Source organism: Oreochromis niloticus, linkage group LG20 (genome assembly GCF_001858045.2).
Source record: "Oreochromis niloticus isolate F11D_XX linkage group LG20, O_niloticus_UMD_NMBU, whole genome shotgun sequence".
NCBI classification, from domain to species: domain Eukaryota; kingdom Metazoa; phylum Chordata; class Actinopteri; order Cichliformes; family Cichlidae; genus Oreochromis; species Oreochromis niloticus.
In genome coordinates, this window is record NC_031984.2 from 32,176,899 (window position 1) to 32,189,000 (window position 12,102).

Sequence of the window (12,102 nt, forward strand, 5' to 3'; positions counted from 1 at the left end):
TTGCAATAAATCAATAAGATCCAGTTTGATTTTTATGTTATTGAGGTTTTGGATCAATTGTCTCCTCTCGATCTGATACTTCTGACAATTCAATATGACATGTTCCATAGTTTTCTCTTCCCCACAGTAATCACATTTCCCGGTATTATGTTTCCCTATTATGAATAATGTAGTGTTCAAGCCAGTATGTCCAAATCTCATTCTTGATATGACCACCTCCTCTCTCCTGCTCCGTCCTGTGGTTCTCATTCCTCCCAACGTCCTTTGAATTTTATACAGCCATCGTCCCTTCCTTTCTTCCTCCCACTGTTTTTGCCATCTTTTCCTCATTTCTTGCCTTACAATACTCTTTATCTCTGCTTGGCCAAAGCTAACAGCCATGCCATGTTTTGTGGCCTCCTTTGCAACTCTATCTGCCCTTTCATTTGCCCTTACTCCATAGTGTGCCGAAATCCATAAAAAAACAACTGTAAGTCCCATCATGTGTATTCGGAAAAGTGTTTGCTGAACTTCTGCTAAAACAACCAGATGCAACTTGTTTCCTTTCCTCACTTTTGATTGGGTGTGGTGCTTACCCTTAATTGCACTCAACTGTCACCCATTATATAAGGACTGTACTCACCCGCAGCTAACTCTTTCTTCACTCCCACATGGGGCGGCAGCTGAGGTGAGTTTCTGGTTGAGTTTCCCAAGTTCATGTATTTGAGTTGAATGACTGAATGACTTAAATCACAATTTATTTCCTTTCAGAGTTAGCAATCCATGTGTGTCTTTCCTTTTCCTCATTATTCAATAAAACGAGAAACCTGCAAGTGATTGCTGACTGTTCATTCTCATCCTGACCGGATGAGCCATGATGGTAACAATCTCCAACCTCCTCTGAGCCTTCCTGCAAAACAGAGCTGCTGACTTTGACTGAGTACACTGTCCAGCGGTGGAAGAAATGCTTTGAGTACCTACTTAATCCCGCTGGCACATCTTCTGTAACAGAAACAGAGTCTGGGGACGAGAGGGATGACTCGTCCATCACCGGGTGTAGCAGGACAAGCACAGAGATGAGTCCACTGTCAGAGGCCATAAGAAGATCATTTATAACCTTCACTAAAGCTGTTTCTGTGCTGTGATGAGCTCTGAAACCTGACTGAAACTCTTCAAATAAGTCATTCCTCTGCAGATGATCTGTTAGCTGTTTGACAACTACTCTTTCAAGAATTTTTGAGATGAAAGGAAAGCTGGTGATTGGCCTATATTTAGCTAAGACAGCAGATGGCTTTTTAAGCAACAGTTGAACTACTGCCAGCTTGAAGGTCTGTGTTACATAGCAACTTCTGATTGGTAGAACTGACATAAACACGGCCTCATTAACGTGAATCTATTGGGTCAAACGATTAAAAACTGAGGTTCAGCATGCTGAAACTTGTAATTTCAACTGCTGAAATGAATTAAATCTTTTAAAGGAGAGTCATTCTCTCGTATTTTCTTAAAGAAAAAAACAAACACTGGTTTGGGAAGAACTGGACAGAAGGGTGAAAGCGAAGCAACCTACAAGTGCCACACATTTATGGGAACTTCAGCAACAGATTTTGCAAACAGAACTCCGATTACTTAATTGTACAATACTTTCACTTCAGACAGCAATGAGACTTTAAACTGCATAATTTTCCCTAAAAAACTGGAAAAAATTGAGGTTTGTTAAAGCTTTTGACCAGTAGTGTGTGTGTGTGTGTGTGTGTGTGTGTGTGTATATATATATATATATATTCTATTTGTTATATATATAAAACAAATAAAATATATATTTTCATTATTCATCTAATTTATTTAATAGAGCTCCTTCAGTTTAGTGTAATTTATAGTCACGTTAGGCTATAGTTTGTTAGGATTCAGAGATTCTTTTATTGCTACCATATAATCTGCTTTATGATAAATGCATTAATAACATGTTTTACAGCATTATTTTATTAGTAATATTTCTTACAGGGTTCATATTGCATTGAATATGTTTGTCATCACATTCACTCTATTCACAGGTTTAGTTCATTTTATACACATTGCATATCTGTGCTTGTTTAGAGTTGATGTTCCATCCAAGAGGGTTTTAAGCTTCACTGGTGAGGGTGTCCAGGTGATACATGTTGAGGGAAGATGAGAACATAGCAGGTTAATTGCATGCATGCTTACAATACACAAATTAATCTAGTAGCAGGCCTGAGCGAAGGCCCCAGTGTCTTCTGCTTTTCTTTGAGACCTGCTGCAATTCTGTCTACTTAGTGATTGGTGACGAGGGTCAATTATTAGCCCTTAGAGACCCTGAAGCTTGAAGTTTATTACCTTAAAAGGCAAATGTTATAGAAAAGAGAAGTTACATGTCTGTTTATAGTTATTAGAGATGTACAAGATGTACCCTTGTCTGTAAACAATGACTGTACACAATGTATTTTTGACCTGTATTGACGTGTATGTGTGGATGTTAATTTTCTATGCTATAAAACCAGCATTCAATGTATTTTTGTCAGAGGAAGCCATATGCTGATGTTTCCTCTCCGGTGTTAATAAACTCATCGTTTGATTGCACTTGTCTGGTGCCTCCGTCGTTTGTTGTTCTGGTCTCCAATTGATTGATCTCGCACGATAAGTTGCTTTGGAAAAAGGAGTTGCTGTAAAATATCATTGCTCCTTTTTGATGGCATCTACTGATGTGTGAAGTTGTGACCTCTTTCCACCTCTGATATTGCATGGGAGGGATGTGCTGCCTTTGTTAGGTGTGTCCTGACCCATCAACAGCTGTAGTGAGGGAATTTTATGTGTGCCGTGGATTGTCTCCACCATTCTTGCGGTTTTTGCTCTGGCTGTAATCAGTTAGATCCCAGCTTCAACTCCTCTCAGGTTGGTGCTGATAAACATGCGCTCATAAGACTTTCATTTTGAATGATTAGATTCTATCCTATCTTCCTCAGCTGGAAACTTGGCAGATGCAACGCACCGCACTTATAGAAATGTGTCCTCCAAACTAGAGCTTCTTTAGCTCACCACGTTCGTCAGGATGTGGTGGAAGATTCACTGCAGTTTTTTGTCTTCCACACTGAAACTGTCAATACTATTTGATATTGAGGATTTTAACTTTCACATAGATGATACATCAGTAAATATGCTGCAAAATTCAACAAACTCAGGGAATCTCTAATTTGGATTTATACTTTCAGTTTCAGTACACAATAAAACCAAAAACACCTGCAGCAAACTCCGTCAAAGATTACTTTGACATTCTTCATTTTATTTACAATGCACTCTTCAGCTTCAGTTCCATTAATCAATTCAATTCAATTCAGTTCAATTTTATTTATTTAGTGCCAAATCACAACAACAGTCGCCTCAAGGCACTTTATATTGTACAGTAGATCGTACAATAATACATACAGAGAAAAACCCAACAATCATATGACCCCCTATGAGCAAGCACTTTGGCGAAAGTGGGAAGGAAAAACAGGAAGAAACCTTTTAACAGGAAGAAACCTCCAGCAGAACCAGGCTCAGGGAGGGGCGGCCATCTGCTGCGACCGGTTGGGGTGAGAGAAGGAAAACAGGATAAAGACATGCTGTGGAAGAGAGACAGAGATTAATAACAGGTATATTCAATGCAGAGAGGTCTATTAACACATAGTGAGTGTGAAAGGTGACTGGAAAGGAAAAACTCAATACATCATGGGAGTCCCGGCAGCCTATGCCTATTGCAGCATAACTAAGGGAGGATTCAGGGTCACCTTGTCCAGCCCTAACTATATGCTTTAACAAAAAGGAAAGTTTTAAGCCTAATCTTGAAAGTAGAGATAGTGTCTGTCTCCCGAATCCAAACTGGAAGCTGGTTCCACAGAAGAGGGGCCTGAAAACTGAAGGCTCTCCCTCCCATTCTACTTTTAAATACTCTAGGAACAGCAAGTAGGCCTGCAGTGCGAGAGTGAAGTGCTCTAATAGGGTTATATGGTACTACAAGGTCATTAAGATAAGATGGGGCCTGATTATTTAAGACCTTGTATGTGAGGAGCAGGATTTTGAATTCAATTCTGGATTTAACAAGAAGCCAATGAAGGGAAGCCAATACTGGAGAAATATGCTCTCTCTTTCTAGTCCCTGTCAGCACTCTTGCTGTAGCATTTTGGATTAGCTGAAGGCTTTTCAGGGAGTTTTTAGGACTTCCTGATAATAATGAATTACAGTAGTCCAGCCTGGAAGTAATACATGCATGAACTAGTTTTTCAGCGTCACTCTGAGACAGGATATTTCTAATTTTAGAGATGTTGCGCAAATGGAAGAAAGCAGTCTTACATATTTGTTTAATATGTGCGTTGAAGGACATGTCTTGGTCAAAAATGACTCCAAGATTCCTCACAGTGTTACTGGAGGCCAAGGTAATGCCATCCAGAGTAAGGATCTGGTTAGATACCATATTTCTAAGATTTCCAGGGCCGAGTACAATAACCTCAGTTTTATCTAAATTAAGAAGCAGAAAGTTAGCGGCCATCCAGGTCTTTATGTCTTTAAGACATTCCTGCAGTTTAACTAATTGGTGTGTGTTACCTGGCTTCGTGGATAGATAGAGCTGGGTGTCATCTGCATAGCAGTAAAAATGTATACTATGTCTTCTAATGATACTGCCTAAGGGAAGCATGTATAATGTAAACAGAATTGGTCCTAGCACTGAACCCTGTGGAACACCATAGTTGACCTTAGTGTGTGAAGAGGACTCTTCATTTACATGAACAAATTGGAGTCTATTAGATAGATATGATACAACTACTGCAGCGCAGTACCTGTAATTACAGTGGGTGGCAAAAGTATTCGGCCCCTTTGAACTTTTCCACATTTTGTCACATTACAGCCACAAACATGAATCAATTTTATTGGAATTCCACGTGAAAGACCAATACAAAGTGGTGCACACATGAGAAGTGGAACGAAAATCATACATGATTCCAAACATTTTTTACAAATAAATAACTGCAAAGCGGGGTGTGCGTAATTATTCAGCCCCCTTTGGTCTGAGTGCAGTCAGTTGCCCATAGACATTGCCTGATGAGTGCTAATGACTAAATAGAGTGCACCTGTGTGTAATCTAATGTCAGTACAAATACAGCTGCTCTGTGACCGCCTCAGAGGTTGTCTAAGAGAATATTGGGAGCAACAACACCATGAAGTCCAAAGAACACAGCAGACAGGTCAGGGATAAAGTTATTGAGAAATTTAAAGCAGGCTTAGGCTACAAAAAGATTTCCCAAGCCTTGAACATCCCACGGAGCACTGTTCAAGCCATCATTCAGAAATGGAAGGAGTATGGCACAACTGTAAACCTACCAAGACAAGGCCGTCCACCTAAACTCACAGGCCGAACAAGGAGAGCGCTGATCAGAAATGCAGCCAAGAGGCCCATGGTGACTCTGGACGAGCTGCACAGATCTACAGCTCAGGTGGGGGAATCTGTCCACAGGACAACTATTAGTCGTGCACTGCACAAAGTTGGCCTTTATGGAAGAATGGCAAGAAGAAAGCCATTGTTAACAGAAAACCATAAGAAGTCCCGTTTACAGTTTGCCACAAGCCATGTGGCAAACTGCAAACATGTGGAAGAAGGTGCTCTGGTCAGATGAGACCAAAATGGAACTTTTTGGATTGGATCTAAATCCAATCGAGAATCTGTGGCAAGATCTGAAAACTGCTGTTCACAAACACTGTCCATCTAATCTGACTGAGCTGGAGCTGTTTTGCAAAGAAGAATGGGCAACGATTTCAGTCTCTAGATGTGCAAAGCTGGTAGAGACATACCCTAAAAGACTGGCAGCTGTAATTGCAGCAAAAGGTGGTTTTAGAAAGTATTGACTCAGGGGGCTGAATAATTACGCACACCCCACTTTTCAGTTATTTATTTGTAAAAAATGTTTGGAATCATGTATGATTTTTGTTCCACTTCTCACGTGTACACCACTTTGTATTGGTCTTTCACGTGGAATTCCAATAAAATTGATTCATGTTTGTGGCTGTAATGTGACAAAATGTGGGAAAGTTCAAGGGGGCCGAATACTTTTGCAAGCCACTGTATGGTCAACAGTATCGAATGCTGCACTGAGGTGTAGCAGGACAAGCACAAAGACGAGTCCACTGTCAGAGGCCATAACAAGATAATTTATAACCTTCACTAAAGCTGTTTCTGTGCTGTGATGAGCTCTGAAACCTGACTGAAACTCTTCAAATAAGCCATTCCTCTGCAGATGATCTGTTAGCTGTTTGACAACTACTCTTTCAAGGACTTTTGATATGAAAGGAAGGTTGGAGATTGGCTGATAATTAGCTAAGACAGCAGGGTCTAGAGATGGCTTTTTAAGTAAAGGTTTAACTACAGCCAGCTTGAAGGCCTGTGGTACATAGCCGATTATTAGAGATAGGTTGATCACATTTAAGATTCATCTGAAACTAAGGTTTCATTTACTTATCGTGATGGTTTAACTGCTTTAATCTTTTGCTCCTCAAATGATGCATTGTGGTGGACCACTAGAGGGCTCCACTCACACCCAGTGTTGAGGAAGTGTGTTCCTCTGTTGTGTGGCGCGATATGAGCAGTTAATGGAGAGACGAATAAAGGAGGAGTGAGAACTGAGAGCCCTGTGTCGTTGATGCTTACCTCCACATTGGTGACCCCTGACTCGAGCATGCAACGGGCCGCAGATAACGCAGACTCCGCTATGGAGGCATCAGCGGACGCCGATCCTCCGCCTCCTGTTGCAGCTACGTTCGCTGTGGCGCTGAAACTGCCGGACTTTTGGCTCCATGACCGCCCGTCATGGTTCGTACTAGAGATGGCACGATACCACCTTTTTTATGTCCGATACCGATACCGATATCATAAATTTGGATATCTGACGATACCGATATGAATCCGATATAGTGTTTTTTAATCAATAAAACTGTTTTTTTAATATCTTGCTGCATTTTGTATAAGTTCATACTCAAGTTTAAATAAACAATAACACTAAAGCTATTCTGTTATACCTGTATGTAAAAAATACACTGCACCCAAAATATTTTATAGTTCAGCAACACTGATCAATCTAATAAACTTAAACCTACTCCATCCTCCCTATTCTGGTATTTTAAAGAGTACTTAGCAGAAATATTAAGCAACCTAACTAATAGGGTTGCAAACTCCCAGCAAAAAAAAATAGGGAACCACCCCCCACCCTCCACGTCATGATGCTTAATCGATGTAATCAACTTTGATTTGATGCAGGGTGAAAAAAAATGCACAGAATTAAATTATTTTTCAAGAATAATTAAATAGATTCAACATCTTTCTTCAACAGAATTGCAGACTGCACAGATGGTATCTTCCCAAAGGAAAAAGTACTATAGCTTACTAGGGTATATTAGACTTAACAGTTACTATATACAGTAATGGACTTCTATACATTTTACATCAGATTAAAATTTTGGGTGTAAGATTCAGATAATTATTTATTAAAAGCTAGACATTTTAAATGAGAATAAGAAAGAAAAGTATGTCTTTGTGCCCCCTTTTCCCTGTTAATGCCCTATCGGCCCCCCTGGCTAAACTTTGCTAGATCCGCCCCTGCACAGTTACCAGCAGTCAGCTACGTAGAAAAGGATCCTGGTCTAGAAAGTAATATTAAATAAATTCTAACAACAGCTTATCAAGGTTAAAGGTGCTGCTGTTGTTCCGCCGCTGGTTTCCTCTTTCTGGTGCAAAGTGGACCAAAAACAAAGAAGAGAGACGGACTCGCGACAGAAAAGCCAATCAGCTGATCATTAAGCAGTTTCACGATTGAAGTAGCCGCAGGAAGGTGAGGGAGAGAGAGAGAGAGAGGCAGTCGCTCCATATATCGGTTGTTAAGCTTAACATGGGAACGCTTTACAAACATTCAGAGATGAACTTACACACTTGCTTTACTTCTCTCTGGGATAACTTCCTCGGAGATGAAATGCTGGTTTGGTAGCGAGGCTACAAATACACACAGCTGCTCTATCACGTGAGCACACTGCTCCGACGTGCTACGGTTATGAGCCGAGTTACGCCGTGTCGCAAGTTTTGTGAGGTGTTTTTTTTTTATATTTAATGTATCGGATTACATTTTTAATTTCTCACCGATATCCGATCCAGTAATTTACGTCAGTATCGGACCGATACCGATACGTACTATCGGATCGGTCCATCTCTAGTTCGTACACGTGGAGGCTCAGTTCGCCCTTCGCGGCATCTCGGCTGACGACACGAAGTATCACCATGTAGTGGCCTCGCTCGACCCGCTGGCCACCCGTCGCGCAATGACGCTCCTCCGGGACCCACCCGCCCAAGGGAAATACGCCGCCCTTAAAGAGCTGCTTCTTCGGCGCTATGCCCTCTCCGACGCTGAACGAGCCGAAAAGCTCCTCAACCTGTCAGGCACGATGCCCATAGGACTCCGCTGCGTCCCCCATATGACGGGCCATACAGGGTTCTTAAACCAGGCAACAAACATTTCATTTTGGACTTTGGCGGTCGGCAGGAGGTTGTCTCGGTTGACAGACTTAAGCCTGCACATGTTATGCATGAGGATCAGGTGGTCCCGGCCCAGGCCCCTCGCCGCGGCCGCCCACCTGCCACCCGGCTGATGGATTCTGTTTTTTCCCCCAGGAGCGACCCACAATCAACGGAGTCCGAGTCATCTGCAGCTTTTTCTGACCGCCAGTGCCAGCCTCGCTTCCGGGCTGGGTTGCCCTCTGTCAGTTCCCCACCCCCCGGTTCAGCCGTTCCGGCCGTTTGCTTAAGCCCCGGGTCCTGGACTAGTTCTGCTGGGTGTTCGGGGGGGGCATGTGTGGTGGACCACTAGAGGGCTCCACTCACACCCAGTGTTGAGGAAGTGTGTTCCTCTGTTGTGTGGCGCGATATGAGCAGTTAATGGAGAGACGAATAAAGGAGGAGTGAGAACTGAGAGCCCTGTGTCGTTGATGCTTACCTCCACAGCATATCAAATTGTTTCCATGGATCATCTGAACTGAGTGCCTGTCACTTCTATAGTTAGTCTCCAAAGCAAGAATTTTCCCACTAAGCTGTGGTAAGGACTGACTGGTTGCTTTCTGCTGTATGTTTAAATTGCTGGTAGAAATGTCTGATGATAACAAGTACCAATTTTCAAGTCACAGAAGTGTTCCATGCCTGCTCCTTTGGAACCTTGGATAGTGGAAATAGGGAGCTGGGCAATTTGCTCCATAGTCCACCAGTGCCATTGAGTTACCTTTGACACAGAGCCATGGTGACCCTGGAGGTGCTCTGCTTTAACCCATGTTAGCTTGGTGCCAGCCTCAGTTTTCTCTAGCAAGTGGATTACCCAGACTGGCAACTTCTGGCCCAAGCCTCAGTCCAGCAGTAAAACTTCTAGACTGGTATAATGAGGAGCACGTTGTCCTCAGAGGTGGTCTGCTTCCAGAATCAAGAGCTCTAAGTCCAGAGGCCAGTGTGCATGTTAGACCACAACACTGGAAATCACTGATCATTAGCAATGTCAACAAATGACATTGCCAAAGAATAGTATAAAAACATAAAAACAAGTTTTTGCATCTGTTCTGATCTCTCAAGAAATCTGTGAGGTCTGGATGTAGCTGTTTTAGTGGGAGAAACATTTTGTCACTCATCCATGTGACTTCTTCAGTCTCAGCTGAATGCAAGTTTCTCTAACCTTATAAACTGTACATTTGCATAATGACTGATACTAGCACCACTGACTAACAATTGGTCGTGAGGTCTCTAGCACTGTGTTTGACATTAACAAATGGATAACTGAAAACTTAAAGTTGATGATGGCAAAAGGCAAATTTTAACTGTCCATAAAACGGAATATGATCTGCTTATTCATGAGTTAGGAACATTGGTTCAATGATTAAAACTAGAAATGAAAACTCTTCAGATAACTTCAATAACAGATAACAGACTTCTTCCATCCTATGAATATCACCAAAATCACTTCTTGCTGTGAAGCAACAGTGCTAACCACAACAGCACCTTCTGCTCTGTTTATTTTTTATTTATTTTTTATATGTGGTGTACAGTGTTGGTCAAGTTACTTGAAAAAAGTAATCAGTTACTAATTACTGATTACTTCCCCCCAAAAGTAATCCCGTTACTTTACTAATTACTTATTGTCAAAAGTAATTAATTACCTAGTTACTTAGTTACTTTTTAAAAACATGATTTACAACCTGAATAGGTGATAAAGCGATAGATCTTTCAGACCAATTCTACTTTTTCTGCATAATTCATCATACAAAATGTAATCAAATGGAAACGTCTCTTTTTAAAACTTTAAACTTTAAATCTTTTAACTTTATGCATCAAGCAAAAACTTAATTATATGCAACATTCTCTGACTGGAAGAAATTTGTTTAACATTTAAACCTATTTTCTGCACATTCCAGCATATAAAATAAAATATTTTTTTGTGTTTACACTCATTCTTTCAAATAGATGCAAGTAAAACACAGCAGAAAATAAATAAAATCAAAGACTAGCGGTCCTGTTGCTCTATTTTCACCTGTAAAGCAGGACTGGGGAAGGCGGAGGTTTGCCCTGGTGCAGGTGTGCCGCAGCGGTCAGTTGAAGAATCCGCGAGTTTGTCTGTGAATTTCCCATTACGTCGTAGCGCACTCGGTGCTTGCTTGGAAGTTTAGGGGGTTTTTTCGCTGTAAAAAGAAGTTTTCTTCCCACGCACAACGGACACTAATGTTTTTGTCACTTTTCATGGAATCAAACTCAAAATAAGGTCAGTACTTCCACGCTTTAAACGCTGCATGCTCATACTCTTTCCCGCACTGTCCATTGTTGATCTGCACACAGCTGTTGTCACGAACGTCGCACTCGCTTACGTCACTGTCATGAGACATTCTCGCAAAAAATCACGGTTTTAGTAACGCAGTAACGCAGTGTGCTTACGGAAAAGTAACGGTAATCTAATTACCATTTTTGCAATAGTAATCCCTTACATTACTCGTTACTTGAAAAAAGTATTACGCGTTACTGCCCATCTCTGGTGGTGTATAAGATAAAGGTCTAATCATCTCTTACTTTACTCAGATTGCACAGAGTGTATATTTGTTAATAATTTGAATTATTTTGGATAAGGATAAGTGTAAGATAATGGGTAATTTCAGTTTCTACTTTATAATTTTGTTTAGCGTAATATTTACAGTTAAATTGTATTTTCTTTCCTTATTTAATTTTTACGTACTGTTCCTTTAATACATGGCAACCGTGCACGGAGGGAGCGTTCGCGACTGGCAGTGGGGAGTAACGGGGCTTTAACTAGCTGTGGAGTCAAACAGTTTTCTTACCGTGTTTGCAGTTAACTTTTGTAACCGTTTAACTTTTTTTTGGTGATTTCCTTCCTCTTTGGAGCTAAAAGAGGCCACCCAAATGCATGAGGTATTAATGGAATTCCAGGAGTTATTAGGATAGCTCAAATAAGTCAAAAGAAAAAGACCAAAACACAAATGTCCATTGCAGAGGACATAAATAAACAGGATGGTTCTCAGGAGAATATTACCAGGCTGTACAGCTTTCTTCATCCGTTACTTGTAGATTTCTGCAGCAATAACGGGGTAAAATCTCACTTGTTTCTTGTCAGGCCAGCATTATCTTCATTACCCTCACATTTGCTGAAGAGGATGTGCTCTGTAGTGAGTTTTCAGAACAGCTGAACCTCTGCTAATCATGTATCATGATTAATTAGAGAAATAAAAGCTTAACTTTAAAAAAGGGTAAACAGAGTGTAGTGCTTTACTCGAATGAGGATCCAACTGTAAGACAAAGGATGAGTGTGGTCCAAAGAGCTTTAAGCTGATTAAAATGAAGAAGTCAACTAAGAAGTCAGACTAGGAAAACTGGTGAGTTTAAAAATGATACAGTTTACAAAAGTATGTATTGTAATTACAAGTTTCTTCATGGTGGAACTCTGTATCTTATTTTGTTCTGGAAAATCAGTAAAGGTGTTCACTTTAGATAGTGGAGGAGCTGCAGTGTTGAGGTTCTGAAAACTGAATCAAACAGGAGGCTCAGACCAGAGGTTT

General features: G+C 41.0%; 1 protein-coding gene across 1 annotated transcript in view; it reads right to left on the reverse strand.

The window, feature by feature from the left end:
• ntsr1 (neurotensin receptor 1 (high affinity)) overlaps positions 1 to 12,102 on the reverse strand; it is a 126,059-nt gene that overhangs the window by 9,938 nt on the left and 104,019 nt on the right. The window lies entirely within an intron of this gene.